Source organism: Alligator sinensis, unplaced genomic scaffold (assembly GCF_000455745.1).
Source record: "Alligator sinensis unplaced genomic scaffold, ASM45574v1 scaffold608_2, whole genome shotgun sequence".
NCBI classification, from domain to species: domain Eukaryota; kingdom Metazoa; phylum Chordata; order Crocodylia; family Alligatoridae; genus Alligator; species Alligator sinensis.
In genome coordinates this window covers 271,781-286,770 of record NW_005842527.1, presented here as the reverse complement: position 1 = coordinate 286,770, position 14,990 = coordinate 271,781, and the positions used below count along the sequence as shown (strand labels likewise).

The window sequence follows — 14,990 nt, the reverse complement described above, 5'->3', positions numbered from 1 at the left end:
ATACATATATATATATATATAAAAACATACCTTTATGTCAAACCCTCCAGATGACTGCACTCTTAGGTACAAGCCGCATATTTTTATATACTTAGGTTATGAATAAGCATTGTGCCATAAAAATGTGATTTTTAAGCACTGTACTACTTTAAGAAATTTGTGATTTGGAGCAGGTTATTCTCATGTACTTTAGCCTTATATTTCTTTAAGGAAGCTAGGTAAACATGTCTTTGGTTTTCCAGTAGTAGCATAAGTAAAATCAGAGTGTGATCCATGTAAAAAAGTCTGCATTTCACTCTGTTGTAACTGCTGTAATTCACTACTATTCCTGCTTCCTTTCCCCCAAGCAGTTTTGGAGATGACTTTTTTCCACTAAAAATGTGACTTCATTGTCTTTTTCTAGAATGCATTTTAATTTACTACTTAAGCAAGGGATATAGTTGGGGTCTGGTCATAGGTTTGTTTTGGCTCAAGGATGGGATTTCTGATGACACTGATCATGAGGCAGTCTCAGACCAGAGGGAAAAGAGTCTTTCAACATAGTGACCCTCTCAGGTTGGGAAGGTCATACAGATCTCCTTGATGCCACACTGTCAGAAAAGCCAGGAGGCCTATATTCAGCTCCCACTTTGTCACCATGAATTGCATTTTCTTTGTTCCTCCAACCAGCCACAATGGATTATTTTAAGACAACAAGACTTTAAATCACTAAGTAGAAAGCCTTGGTTTTGAAATGATTGATTTTGATTCAGTTTTCCATTTGTATTTCAGTTATTTTCTAAAGAAAGATGCATTCTTATTGATGTAACAATAACATAGCAGATTTACAACTGAGTATTGGACCCTTTATCCTTGAGTTGATATATCTGCTTGCTTCCTAGGAGGGTGCACTATGACTATATATATTTATTTAAGCAATTATATAGTTTATTTTCAGATAATTATTAATTTTACATTTTAGTATGTTACAGAATGGTAAATTATAGTAATACTTATTTGCTAGGTAATTAACCTTTTGTTCATGATTTGTTTCAAGCAGCTACATTAGGATGGTACTAGAATTTAACTGAATACACAAAACTTCCATATTCTGGGATTCATAAATTTTGAAAACTGAGCCAATTAGAGCTCAGATAGGAGAAAGTTTGTGATCAACCAGGTGGGCTCAATATGTGATCCTGAAAGTTCCCATAAAACAAGGACTTTTGTGGGTGGTTTCATAGATGGAGGCCCCAAACCATATTCCTTTTTCCCCATTTTAGATGACATTTGTAAAAGAGAGTATGATTTCTTTTGACCATAGTTGCCACATAGGTAAAGAAACTTTTCAGAAACTTCTCATTAATAAAGCCAGGTTCTGAGGACTATCAAGAAGAAGACCTTTTGAGTTTCTGGTGAATTTTAGATTACTTGCTGCTTGTAATAGTGAAGGAATAATATAAGCAATATAAGTAATAGTAAGGAAAAATAGATTAAAACATGCAAAATATACAAAGAATCCTTATGTGGAGCCAGAACTTCCATTTATTTGAAAAATTGTTTCCTGAAATTTTCCTGTTTTTTTTCCTTTGTTCCTGTGGCTCATACAGGGGCCAGCAGGGAGTGGCAGGGGTACTGAAGAGGTGAAAGTTGAAAAAGGAATCTGTTTTTCCCACCAAGGCTATACATGTTAATTTTCTCTTTGCAGGAGCTACATCTTTTTTTCCTTCTTGTCCAGCATAGTGCCAGCATTACACTGTTGCAGACACTATGCACTAGTTATAACTCAGTCTAAATGAAAATAAGGTTTAGAGTTGATATTTTCTAGTTTTCCATAATTCTACGTTAGGTTAAATACATTTTTGCAGAGTGAAAACACTGTGCACTGCTGTAGTCTTTATTTTTAAACTATTAAACTCTTTTGTTTTAAGAAAGTTGTTTTTTTCTTTTAAGCAAGCCATTGCTTCAGGAGCTTATAAATAATTTTGTTGGTTTTAGTGTTACTGACATGTCAGTTGCCTTTGGTCCTATCTATACTGAATACTTTTACTGGGGATAGCTATGTTGACTAGGAGTGTGTGTATGTTGCAAGGGGAGGGCGGAGAGAAAGGGGTGGGGGGCAAAATCACATCCTTTAGCTTATTGTTCTCCAACCTTTTCCAGTCCAAGGCACACTTACGTTAATATAAAATTTCTGTGGCACACCTGTTAAGGTAGTATTCCCCATCCTCATACGTATGAGCTCATTGTAGCTCATTGGTATGGCACATCTATTCATTTCTGACAGCACACCATTGTGTTGTGGCGCACTGGTTGGGAAACATTGCTTTAGCTGATATCTGTGTTGGTGAAGCCTCTGCTGTGATACAGTTATGACAACTGAAGGCTTTTGTTGGGTTAGTTTTGTGTTGTCTGGGGACATAGTGTAGCTACACTGGAAGAAAAACTCAGTTTGTTGGCACACCCTGAACCTACATCAAGGGATTCTACCAACATAGCTTTGGTGACAGAGGCTCTTTAGTTATTGACAACCCTGTGGCATTTCACCATAAATGCTGTCAACCCATAAATTGAAAAGAACCCAAAAACTTCCATGAAAGAGTTGGGAACTAATAATCAGTTTTACAGAACCTTATGCAGATGTCTGACAATATATGTTGCACATTAAATTGAGGAGAATGAAGATTTAGGGCACAGGTGACAAACTCATTAGGCCCTATGGGCTACATTCAGACCATGAGCAGCGGCAGTGGTGGTGGTAATCCCAGCAGCTTCCAGATTTTCAGCACAGCTCTGGAACCCATCAGTTCATCACTGCTGTTGCTCGTCCCTATGCTGCTAATGATTTTAGTTGCCAAAGGTGACTAAAACCCCTGATTTCATTGGTGGTTAAAGGGTGGGGGAGGAGAGTGACATTAATGCCCTGTATTCCAGACCTGCTCTAAAACAGTAAGATTTGATACTACTGGTACAGAGGCTTCAGCAAGCTATGTGGATAGCTTGTATATGTGCCAAATACAAGATGTGGAGGTGGGTGGTCCAGCCTCCAAGAAGCCTTGTGGGCTGGATGACCCACCTCCTCAGGCCAGATTGAGCCCACGGGCAGTATGTTTGACACCCCCAATTTAGAGTATAAATAGAGAGAACAATTGTATCAGCATCAAAGTATAGGCTGTTATGATGCAAATGTTAAGTCTGCATGATTCTATAGTTGTGTAAAACTACTCCAACTTTAACTGTTTCATTCAAGGTTAAAATTACAGCCATTTAGCTTACTTGTATTGATTACTACAAGTTTATGCAGATGTAACAGCAGCTCCCCTCTCCGCTTTAAGCAGCTAAAATGTACATTTGTCTATACCTTCAGCTTATTGCAGTTTGGTAACATAGAATATCTGTTACAGTTGCCATACTGATACCACAACACAAATCTTCAAACAAGCAATTCCTGTTTTTGAGAACCGATACTGTGGTGGACCTTTGTTGTGAGTGGTGGTGAGCACCTGATAATGTTATCCATTTTAAGGTATTTTGGAGTCCTGAGCATCTCAAGGGTATTTTCATAAAGGAGAGTGTTGGGGGTCAACTTTTAATCCCCATGAGAAAAATGAAAGACTGCGAGAAGAAGTGAGAGATTAGAGAACATGACTCACTCCAGACTGCAAGGTTCAGTCATTTTGGTTACTGATACGCATTGGACTCAAAATAACCTAATATTAATGAAGTCTGATGAAAATGTGGTTGTGCAGTGGGATGAATGCTTTGTGTTCCTAATGGTGTCTTTTCACTGTATCTCTGTTGTTTATGTAAGTGTTTATGACAGATATTTAAATCGGTGAATAGTAATAGAATGCAGAAGTGAATTTTGAAGGGTGCCTGTACAAGAACACAGAACACAGAAGCTGCTCCGACGCACTGTAATTACAGTGCGTTGGAGCACCATTGATTAATCGAGTCTGTTGGAGTGTGGTGATTACCACACTCCACCAGCCTCCTGCGTCTTGTGTATCAGTGTCTCCGCACTTCAACATGGTGGTGGAGGCACTTGAACTAAAGCTTGAGTTCAAGTGCCTCCACCACCATTTTGAAGCACAGGGATGCTGATTCACGAGATGCTGCAGCACTTGAATTAAAGTGGTTCTCAGACAACTGGTCTGATTAAAGTGCCACCTCCCTCTCCACTCCTGGAGCATGTGCAAAAGTGCCCTTTGATTTGAAACAGTGAGAAAGGATGCATGCATTAAATATGAGAAAAAATAATGGACTTTATAGTGAGTAGGTTAATCTTCCTGAGCAGTGCTTTGTCTTGCATATGTCCTTTTATGGGTTCTGGTACAATGACTTGGTGTGTCCAGTCAGCTAGCCACACAATATACTTTGGTGGAGGTTATAAAACAAAAGCTAAAATTAGAAGGGTTGTGTTGCTACCAGAGTAACCCTTATTGTAATTGTTTAGATTTCCCTGGGCTCAGGGTGCTGTCTTTGGATACTTAATTTTTTTAATCCTAAATTGTGTGTTTTCAAAGCAGCCATATTAACTACTCTCTCTTTCTGTTCATTTTATTATTACTGTTGTTTAAAATCAAGTTTCCCAAGTTGATGAAAACAGATACAAAACTAGGATGCATTTCCAGAGTCTTACATTTTTAATAATGCAAATTCATAAGATCCAAACAAACAACCTCTCCCCCCACAAAAATACTTGAAATAATTACATGTATGAGATTCAGCTCCAAAGTGAGTATACTGGATTCCAGACTTCTCAAATGTTCATCCCATGACTTTCCTAAGCAACTGTCATGGAGCCAGAATAACCTCCTCTGGCACATGTCCATCAACTTTTTGCTTCTAGAAAACATGTTATTTTCCCTGCCCCATCAGTTTTTAAGCTCTATTCTTTCTGTGCTGTCCTACATACTCCCCTATGTCCTGCCTCTTAGAAGTCTATGTCTTCCCACACCTCCTTTCCATTTCTGCTTTCAGCACTGATCTTAACGTGGTTTTCTGGTGTTCTGATAAAGCAGTTGAATTTGGTTCTAGTCAAAGGGAATGGCCTGGTGGGAGATCTGAGGATTGAGGGTAATCTGGAAGATAGTGATCATGAGATGATAGAATTCACTATCTGTTGTAGGGCAGGGAAGTCAATCAGTAGGGCAGAGGTGCGTGACTTCAGTAAGGCTGACTTCAGTGAGCTTAGGAAAATAGTGAGAGAGACCCTACGGGAAAGGGAGTTCAGGAAGGGTGGTCATTCCTCAAAGGAGTGATCCTCAGAGTGCAGAAAAGGTCCATTCCTATATATAGGAAAGGTGGTATAGGGGCCAGGAAGCCCTCTTGGCTTACCAGAGGAGTCAAGGAGTGCTTACAAAAGAAAAAGGAGGCTTACAGACAGTGGAAACAAGGGGTAGTTCCCAAGGAGGCATACACAACTATAGCTCATGTTTGTAGGGAGAGGATAAGGAAGGCAAGGGTGGTGACCAAGATCAGGTTGGCAACTGAAATCAAGGACAATAAAAAGTCCTTCTTCAGGTATATAGGGAGCAGGAGGAAGACCAAGGGAAATGTGGGGCCTTTGCAGAATGGGATGGGACAACTTATAACAGACAGTTGGGAAAAGGCTAAACTCTTTAATGAATACTTTGTATCAGTGTTCCTGCATACAAATAGTGGTCACCCACCTGGTTGGATACTGGATGGATGCGGAGTGGGGGAGCGGGAATTGCCAGCCAATGGTCAGTGTCGTATGGGTGAGAGATTATTTGGACCAGCTGAATGTCTTCAAGTTGGCAGGACCAGATGGACTAGGGTTAGGGTTAGGGTTAGGGTTAGGGTTAGGGTTAGGGTTAGGGTTAGGGTTAGGGTTAGGGTTAGGGTTAGGGTTAGGGTTAGGGTTAGGGTTAGGGTTAGGGTTAGGGTTAGGGTTAGGGTTAGGGTTAGGGTTAGGGTTAGGGTTAGGGTTAGGGTTAGGGTTAGGGTTAGGGTTAGGGTTAGGGTTAGGGTTAGGGTTAGGGTTAGGGTTAGGGTTAGGGTTAGGGTTAGGGTTAGGGTTAGGGTTAGGGTTAGGGTTAGGGTTAGGGTTAGGGTTAGGGTTAGGGTTAGGGTTAGGGTTAGGGTTAGGGTTAGGGTTAGGGTTAGGGTTAGGGTTAGGGTTAGGGTTAGGGTTAGGGTTAGGGTTAGGGTTAGGGTTAGGGTTAGGGTTAGGGTTAGGGTTAGGGTTAGGGTTAGGGTTAGGGTTAGGGTTAGGGTTAGGGTTAGGGTTAGGGTTAGGGTTAGGGTTAGGGTTAGGGTTAGGGTTAGGGCTGTGATAGAAGCCGGACGCGAGGGGATCGCCTTCAGACCTCAGGTTGGGGAGGACCGGGTTAGAGAGCTTCTGGAGGGGCTGGACGCGTTCAAGTCAGCGGGTCCGGATGCTCTCCACCCCAGGGTGCTGAGGGAGCTGGCTGGGGTTATTGCAGGGCCCCTGGCACGGCTCTACGAGCGATCGTGGTGCTTGGGCCAGGTGCCAGACGATTGGAAGGTAGCTAATGTGGTCCCCATCTTCAAAAAAGGGAAAAGGGAGGACCCGGGCAATTATAGGCCCGTCAGTCTTACCTCAATCCTGGGGAAGCTCTTTGAGAAGATCATCAAGGAGCACATTTGTGATGGGCCGGCATCCGAGATGATGCTCAGGGGCAATCAGCATGGATTTATTAGGGGGAGATCATGTCAGACCAACCTGATTGCCTTTTATGATCAGGTCACAAAGGCCATGGATGCAGGTGTCGCGGTGGATGTAGTCTTTCTGGACTTCAGCAAGGCCTTTGACACCGTCTCTCACCCCATCCTAATTAATAAACTAGGCGACTGTGGCATAGATGCCTACACGGTCAGATGGATTGCAGATTGGCTGAAGGGTCGCACTCAGAGGGTGGTGGTGGATGGATCATATTCGACTTGGGGGGAGGTGGGTAGTGGAGTCCCCCAGGGCTCGGTCCTGGGGCCTGCGCTGTTCAATTTCTTCATCAGCGATCTTGATGTTGGGGTGGAGAGCAACCTGTTTAAATTCGCTGATGACACCAAAATTTGGGGGGAGGTGAGCACGCTAGCAGGGAGAGAGAGATTGCAGAAGGATCTGGATAGGTTACAGGGGTGGGCAGACAGGAACAGGATGCGTTTCAATACGGACAAGTGCAGGGTGCTGCACTTGGGTAGTAGGAACCAGCAGCACACTTATACGATGGGGAGCTCCCTACTTGAGAGCACGGAGGCGGAAAGGGATCTTGGTGTCATTATTGACTCCAAGATGAACATGGGCCGACAATGCGAGGTCATGGTTGGCAGGGCTAACCGGACCTTGTCGTGCATCCACAGGTGCATCTCGAGTAGAGCCAGGGAGGTGATCCTCCCCCTCTATGCGACGCTGGTCAGGCCGCAGCTGGAGTATTGTGTCCAGTTCTGTGCGCCCCATTTCAGGAGGGATGTGGACAACATGGAGAGGGTCCAGAGGAGGGCCACCCGCATGATCCGGGGACAACAGGGCAGACCCTACAGTGAGAGACTGCGGGACTTGAACCTATTCAGCCTCCACAAGAGAAGGCTGAGGGGGGACCTGGTGACCGTCTATAAACTCACTAGGGGGAACCAGAAGGGTTTGGGGGAGACGCTGTTTCCCCTAGCCCCCGCTGGCATAACAAGGAGTAATGGGCACAAGTTGATGGAGAGGAGGTACAGATTGGACATCCGAAAAAACTACTTCACAGTTAGGGCGGCTAGGAGCTGGAACCAACTTCCAAGGGAGGTGGTGCTGGCCCCTACCCTGGGGATCTTTAAGAAGAGGCTGGATACTTACCTGGCTGGGCTCATTTGAGTCCCGTTTTTGTTTTTAGGGGGAGGGGGTTTTTTTTGGGTTTTTTGGTTTTTTTTGGGTTGTTCTCCCGCCCTGGCGGGGGGTCGGGCTAGAAGATCTATTAGGTCCCTTCCGACCCTGAAACTATGAAACTATGACTACACCCAAGAGTGCTGAGGGAATTGGATGGAGTCATTGCAGGACCATTGGTGAAGGTATTTGAAGACTTGTGGTACTTGGGAGAGGTCCCGGAAAACTGAAAATGGGACAGTGTGGTGCAGATCTTTAAGGAGGGGAGGAGGGAGGATCCAGGAACTATAGGCCAGTCAGTTTGACCTCGATACCTGGTAAAATTTTGGAAAAAATTATCAAGAAGTCCATTTGTGAGAGACTGGCAGAAGGCATGATGCTGAAGGATAGCGAACTTGGTTTCTTGTGGTCAGGTTGTGTCTGACCAACCTTGGCTCCTTCTATGATCAAGTAACAAACCGCTTGGATGTGGCAGATATGGTTGATGTTGTATACTTGGATTTTAAAAAGGCCTTCAGTATGGTCTTCCATGATGCTCTTATAAAAAAAAAAAATCAAAACCTGGGGGATTGTGGGCTGGCAGAGTCCAGGGTCAGGTGGATTGGGAACTGGCTAAGGAGTCGAACCTAGTGGACAGGGCTGTATCATTTTGGCAGGAGGTGGCCAGTGGTGTTCCTGGCCCTGCGCTGTTCAACATCTTTATCAACAATTTAAAAGAGGATGTAGAAAGCACGCTGGCCAAGTTTGCAGGTGATACTAAGTTTGCAGATGATATTAAGTTACGGGGAAAAGTGGTCATGCTAGGGGATAGGATACGGATCCAAGTGGGCCTGGACAAGGTGGAAAGCTGGGAGGAGCAGAACTGGATGCAGTTCAATAGGGATAAATGCAGAGTTCTTCATCTGGGGAGAAGTAACTAGCAACATGAATATAGGCTAGAAGGAGATGTCTTGGCCAGCACGATGGCTGAAAGGGGCCTTGGGGTAATGATTGATCATAGGATGAACATGGGCCTCCAGTGCAACACTGTAGTCAACAGAGCTGATAGCATACTGGGATGCATTAGCCTATGCATTGTGCGTGGGGCTAAGGAAATCATACTTCCTCTCTAGTCAGCACTGGTAAGATCCCAGCTGGAGTACTGTATCCAAAGGAGACATGGAGAATCTTGAAAGGGTCCAGAGAAGGGCCAGAAGAATGATTAAGGGCCCGGAGAACAATCATTATGAGGAAAGACTAAGGGATCTGGAACTGTTCAGCCTGAGAAAGAGAAGACTGAGGGGGGTTTGGTGGCCGTCTATAAGAATGTAAGGGGTGAATATCAGGAGCTGGGAGTAAAACTGTTCACTAGGGTGCCCCAGGGGAGAACAAGGAGCAATGGCCTTAAACTGTCAGAGGATGGTTTTAGGTTGGATGCAAAGAACTTCCAGTGTTTCCAACCAGGCTACTGTTTCCAACCAGGTTACTGTTGCTTCTCCTGGCCTCTCCCCTTCATGACCCTGGTTGCCCACAGTGAGCAGCTGGGCAGTAGAGAGAAGCAGCAGTGGCAGCCCCAGAATATGGCTCACATATGTTGCTGACTCCTAGAAAAGAATGCCTTCCAAATCAGAATTAATGTTGAGTATTTAATTTTTCCTTGTTAAAATATTATTCTGATATTATTTATGTGTGAATCATAAGAGCAATAAAATATATTGCCAGTTTTTTCTGCTGCATTTTTCAAAGTAAGTCTTGAAACAGTTTGTTTAGAATAAGATTTACCATATTTACCTGAATCCAGGACAACTTTTTGAATTTAAGGTGAACCCCAGTAATTAAATTCCATACATGAAAAAATAGAAATTTGTTATAATTTTCCATGTATAATATCTTATTAGTGGAAAGTTATCTTAAATCTGTGTTGTCCCCCCAACCCTCCCACCCCACTGCTGTCGTGAGGAAAGCAGTGGCAGGGAGCAAGGAGCCAGACCCCAACCACCCCCTCTGTTCCTGTGCCTGTCCCCGCCAACTCCCTGCTTCCCCCAGGCCCTGCGGGTTGCTCCCTGACCCTTTGGTCTCCCCCAGTGCTTCTACTGCCACATGCCCTCTCCCCTGCCAAATGAGCCATTCAGGATCAAAGCCAGAGCTGAACTGCTGCCTATCCCAGTTTGGTACTTGAATCCAAGACCAGGCTTTCTGCCCCCATGCTGGCTGGGAGGAGGTTGGGAGGAGGGGGAGAGATGGACAGATGAACTCATCTTGGATTTGAGTAAATATGGTATATTATTTGGTGAAATGATCAAGTTATTTCACCAAATAATCAAGTTAAGTCTCCTTGGTCAGCTCTCTCCCCACCATACATACACAATGTGGCAGTAAGATAGTAAATGACTTTTTGAAGTTTCACAGCTAGGTGCTGTAATTTCAATATAAATTTCTGTTAGGTAAGTTGTGCACCATATAGAAACAGGTTGTAAAATGGAGCTTCCTGTAATTGCCTTGCTAGAACTTGACTTGAGGTGTTCAGTGACTAGACAGATTATTTGCTCCACTGTTGCCTGCTCTGTCGAGCCCTTCAAAATCAACAAATAAACTTATAAAGCAAATACAGCAACATTTATGTCACGGAAGAGCTAGAGGCACTATCGTTAGATAGGCTAATGTGTATCCATGCCTTATATGTGTAAAAGGTTTCTCAAGTTTGACTGTATAAGAAGTAGTAGTAGATAGAAAGCACTTAACAAGAGAATCTGTGATTTATTTATTTTTATTTTTCTACAGTAAAGTTATTATACTTTGTCCACAATAGACAAGTTGCAAACAATGCATTGTAATTCTAGATTACAAGTCTACAAACAGTTCACTACCTCCTCGGAGGCAGAGGGCTTGCATCCACTGAAAATAACATCCCACAGAAAATGTAACTGTGGGAGGTCAGTTCACTTAATAAATTCTGGATCATCTTGCCCAATATTGGCCTCTTTTCCTCATGGTTCATATTGTTGATTCCTCCAGAGCAGTCATCCCAATACTGATTGGCTTGTTAAGATTAGTAAATGTTGCCTTCTGCACAGCAGGATGCATTTTTTAAGAGAATACAGAGCAATTACCATGGCAGAAGTCCTGAAATGTATATGCTACCCCCTCTAGGAGAACGCATGGGACAAGGGGCCTGATAACCCTTCTTAAATCTTGATGATGCATAAAGTTTCACATGATAGTAGCAGCTGTGCAGTGGAGAGAAAAGCAGAAGCAAATCTGATTTCTTGGGGGACACTAGTTGATTCACCATTTTTTGATGCTCCATTCCTGCATGAGATGCTAATCTGCATACATTCCTAGTTTCTGCCTTTGCTTTCTCCAACCTTTCACTCTTCATTAACTAAAGTAAAATGATCTCCAGAAAAAAAGGCATGTGCTGTCAGCTTCAGAAAAATTCACTGCTGGGTTTGGTGCAAAGATGACAGTCTGGAGCCTGGATTTCTTACTAGTGCTTGGGTAGTATCCACATGTTGTCATCCTATTATTTCCCATGACTATTCCCATGACCCTATTCTGTGTCTACCTGTATTCCCAGGGAAACAAAGAGTCAAATGAAAACTGGTGCTTTAGTCCTTTCTGCTAGCACCCTTCTACTTTCTTCAAAATAATCACTGAAATGGAGACTAAGAAGGAGGAAATGACTTCTTAGCCCAGTGACTGGGATGTCCATTTGGGATGTAGAATGCTCCCTGCTTCAGTGAACATTGAACTATGTGTTCAAAGTAGAAGACTATCAACCGAACAAACCGAGAGCACCTTCAGAATAAATGATAGCTTGTTGCCTTTGTCCTCAGATTTTGAAACTAAGGGTTCAAATCTACTCAGAGGAGGGAATTTTAAACAAGGATCTCTCACTCCTGGATGAGTGTTCTTAACCACTGGATTAGTGGATAAAAGAACCATACTACTACCATTGTTACCACTACCACCTCTACCTTCCCTTCTTCCTCCTGTTTCTTTCAAATTTGCCTCTGGATTTTTTTTAATTTTGGGTTTTTTTGGCAAATTCAACTTTTTGCTAACAGATACTTTTGTCAAAGTCTGTTTTGACTTGGGATGTACTGGTGAGGCTCTGCTTTATTTCTTGCAGCTGGAAGGGACTGTTGTCCAACTGGACTCTTAAATTTTCACAGCTGCAGCACAGCAAATGCAGAGGACAGAGCAGTAAGAAGTAGGAGCTATTGTTGCACTTTTGATCTAGCAAAGTGAGGACAGTGTGTACTCTGTGGGCAGGCTGTTTGGGATGTTGTGAAATGTGGATGTGCAAAAAAAATCCCCGTATTTCATTCAAAATAGAGATGGATCTAATGTACTAGAACATGTTGGATTGTTGTATCATAAATTTGTAGGTTATTTTAAGTCCTGAATAGGATATCAACTGCTAGAATAATTTGCCCTTTAAGTATACAATTGTTTCTATGGAGTTCTGGCTGGCTGGTGTCCATTTGGAGTTTGGTATCAGCTGTGGGCTAGCGTTTCTTCAGTCAAACCTGGAAAGCTCATCTGGCCTGAACTGTTTCAACACAAGGCCTGGAAAACTGAAGATTTTTTTTCCTTCTTTTTTATCAATGAACCTAATGTGGCTTTTTAAATTGTATCTGTGTCTACTTCTACCTGAGATAAAGTTAATTTATTCCTAGCTCACAAGAAATTAGAGAGAAATAGGTGTGTTTTACCAAGTATAGCGTTTACATATGAAACATTTATTTTCTTTTATTTGAACAAATGATGCACGTAGTGAATTATAATGTATAATAATTAAATTAATAATAAAGGAACATTATAAAATAGGGAAGTCCAAGGCATCTGTTGTGTAACAATAAGGTATGGTACAACTAATTAGAAAAAAATACCCCATTTCTAGTATGGACTTCAAGGCCCATTTGAATGATAGTCCTCCCTCTTCAAACTGATGCTGTATCCCCCAGCTAGAAATTAAAAAATTTCTGCCAACATTCAGGAATAAAATGGAAATGAAGATTTCTGGCAAAGAACAAAAAGTTTATAATGACTTTCTGACTCTGCATGTGTTTGATCAAATCATAATACCTCTTCCCCTTGTCCTGAGCTCTAGTTAACTGAGATATAGAAATGGTTACAGAAGGACCTTATGAGGCAATAGGAGAACAATGATCGTAAATCCACGTTTGGTATCTTTGGCTGCAGCTCAGCTTGTCTATCCAGGCTGAAAATTCCATTGAAAAATAACATGAAAGTTTTTTAAATGAAACACAATTTTGTAATAATTTATTCTTCAAAAGCCAAACCTTCAACCCAAACATGTTTAAGTCCAAAATGAGAAGCTTGTTTTTCTGAAAGCAAAATGCAATGACACCATAATTAAGTTCTCAGAGCAAAATTCAGTCACTTAGTCCTAATATGGTAACAGATAGCAGGGAATTAGTAAAGTGATTTGTAAGGTTAAAGAAAGCCAGAAGGGATTCAGGATGCATCATCTCCAGGATCCTAGTTTTCTGTGATTAAAAAGTTGCAAATTCTCTAATAACCAAATCAATGATTAAAATTAAAGGCCCCCACAGCCTCCCCAGCCCTGCTGGTGCCCCTCTTTGCCCCACAACAGCCCCCCCAGCCCTGTTTGTGCTTCTTGCCCCCCCCCAGCCCCTACCCCCTTGCCTTTCTGGAGGGGTCTCCCAGCTGCCAGGGCTATGGGACCAGGGACCCAGGTCCACAGCTCCCTGCCCACAACAGCAGGCAGCTGCAGCAGGAGCACAGAGCCGACTCCCCCACTGCTGCCTGCCTGTTGCTGACTCGGGCAGGGGCGAGGCTGGCTCCTGGTGGCCGTGCGCACTCCCATGGGGCAGGGGGGACCTACACCCCCAGATCTGTGCAGCAGGTAGGCTGCGGGCTTGAGCTTTTGCCCTGCTTCCCTCCCACAGGGCTGCTATAGACCTGCAAGCAAGACAGCTGGGGACAGTGGGGCCGTGCCAGGATCTCTTCACTGCCGTGCTGTGCCTCATGCACCTGCTGTTGCTTTGAGTGGTGGAGCCCCATGCTGCTTCCCTCAGTGCAGCCCTGTGTGCAGGAGGTGCATCACTGGGGCAGCATGGAGTGAGAAGCCAGTACGAGATCGCCGCATGACTCTTTTGTCCAAGAGCCACTTCGGTTTCATGTGCCCCCAGCCTGGCACTCCACCCACAAGCGGGGAGATGTGGAGCCGGCCAGGCACTCTGTGTATTTCCCCAACACCTCCCCGCTTGCAGCCAGAGTGCCAGGCTGGGGGTACATGGAACCAAAGCGGCTCTTGGAGCCCTTAAGGGAAGCCGCATGTGGGGGCACCAGCCGGGCACTCTGTGCATTTCCCTAACGCCTGACCGCTCCCTCAGCCCCCAGCCAGCTTCTACCCTAGCCCTGCCCCGCACCCCCCCAGCCCCCTGCAAGCCCCACTACCACTTCACAGGCTCCAGGAGGAAAGTGAGCCTGACCTAGGCCTTGTGACTGATTAAAAGCCACAGGCTCTGTCCCTCCCCCTGCCCCTCTGGGCAGGGTTGGCACTTTCCCACCCTTTTTGCAAAAAGCTCTTGCAGGCTGGAACTCAGCCAGCCTGCAGAGCTCTTTTCAAAAGGAGGAAATCCATGGGTTTCTCTGCTAAAAAGAGAAAATCCACGTTTTCTCTGATAAAACCAAGAACTCCATGGTTTTCTCCATTTTTCCATGGGAAACGGAAAACCTGGGTCCCTGGCATCTCCCTGTATTCTTTTCAGGCAAGCAGGTTCTGCCTTGCTTATGTGCTGAGCCTGCTTCTAATCTTAAGAGTATTTACAGACATAACCATTGTATTGATGTCAAATGGTACTGATATAAATTGTTGCAGTGTAACTGTTATACCTGCCTCCTGTAGTGATATAAGTATAAAATAACTGTTGCATCTTTAACTTTGTTACATTCAAAGTGTAGGGATTTAACTTGTATCACCCACCCTGGGTGGCCAGGTAGCAGGAAGAAGCAGTTGCAGCAGCTGGGTCAGAAGCTCTGTAGGCTGGATCCAGATCTGGTCTGTGGACTGAATGCTGATGAAGCCTGCTCTAGTACTATGTATTATAAAGTTGAATACTGGAAAAGTTCATGGCACAAAATGGATTCATGAACCAACATAAATGTAGGACGAAGGAATGCATTA

The 14,990-nt window shown here is 43.8% G+C and overlaps 1 protein-coding gene across 2 annotated transcripts in view; it reads left to right on the top strand.

Moving 5' to 3' along the window:
- Nucleotides 1-14,990, top strand: part of PLEKHG1 (pleckstrin homology and RhoGEF domain containing G1) — a 215,221-nt gene that overhangs the window by 50,712 nt on the left and 149,519 nt on the right. The window lies entirely within an intron of this gene.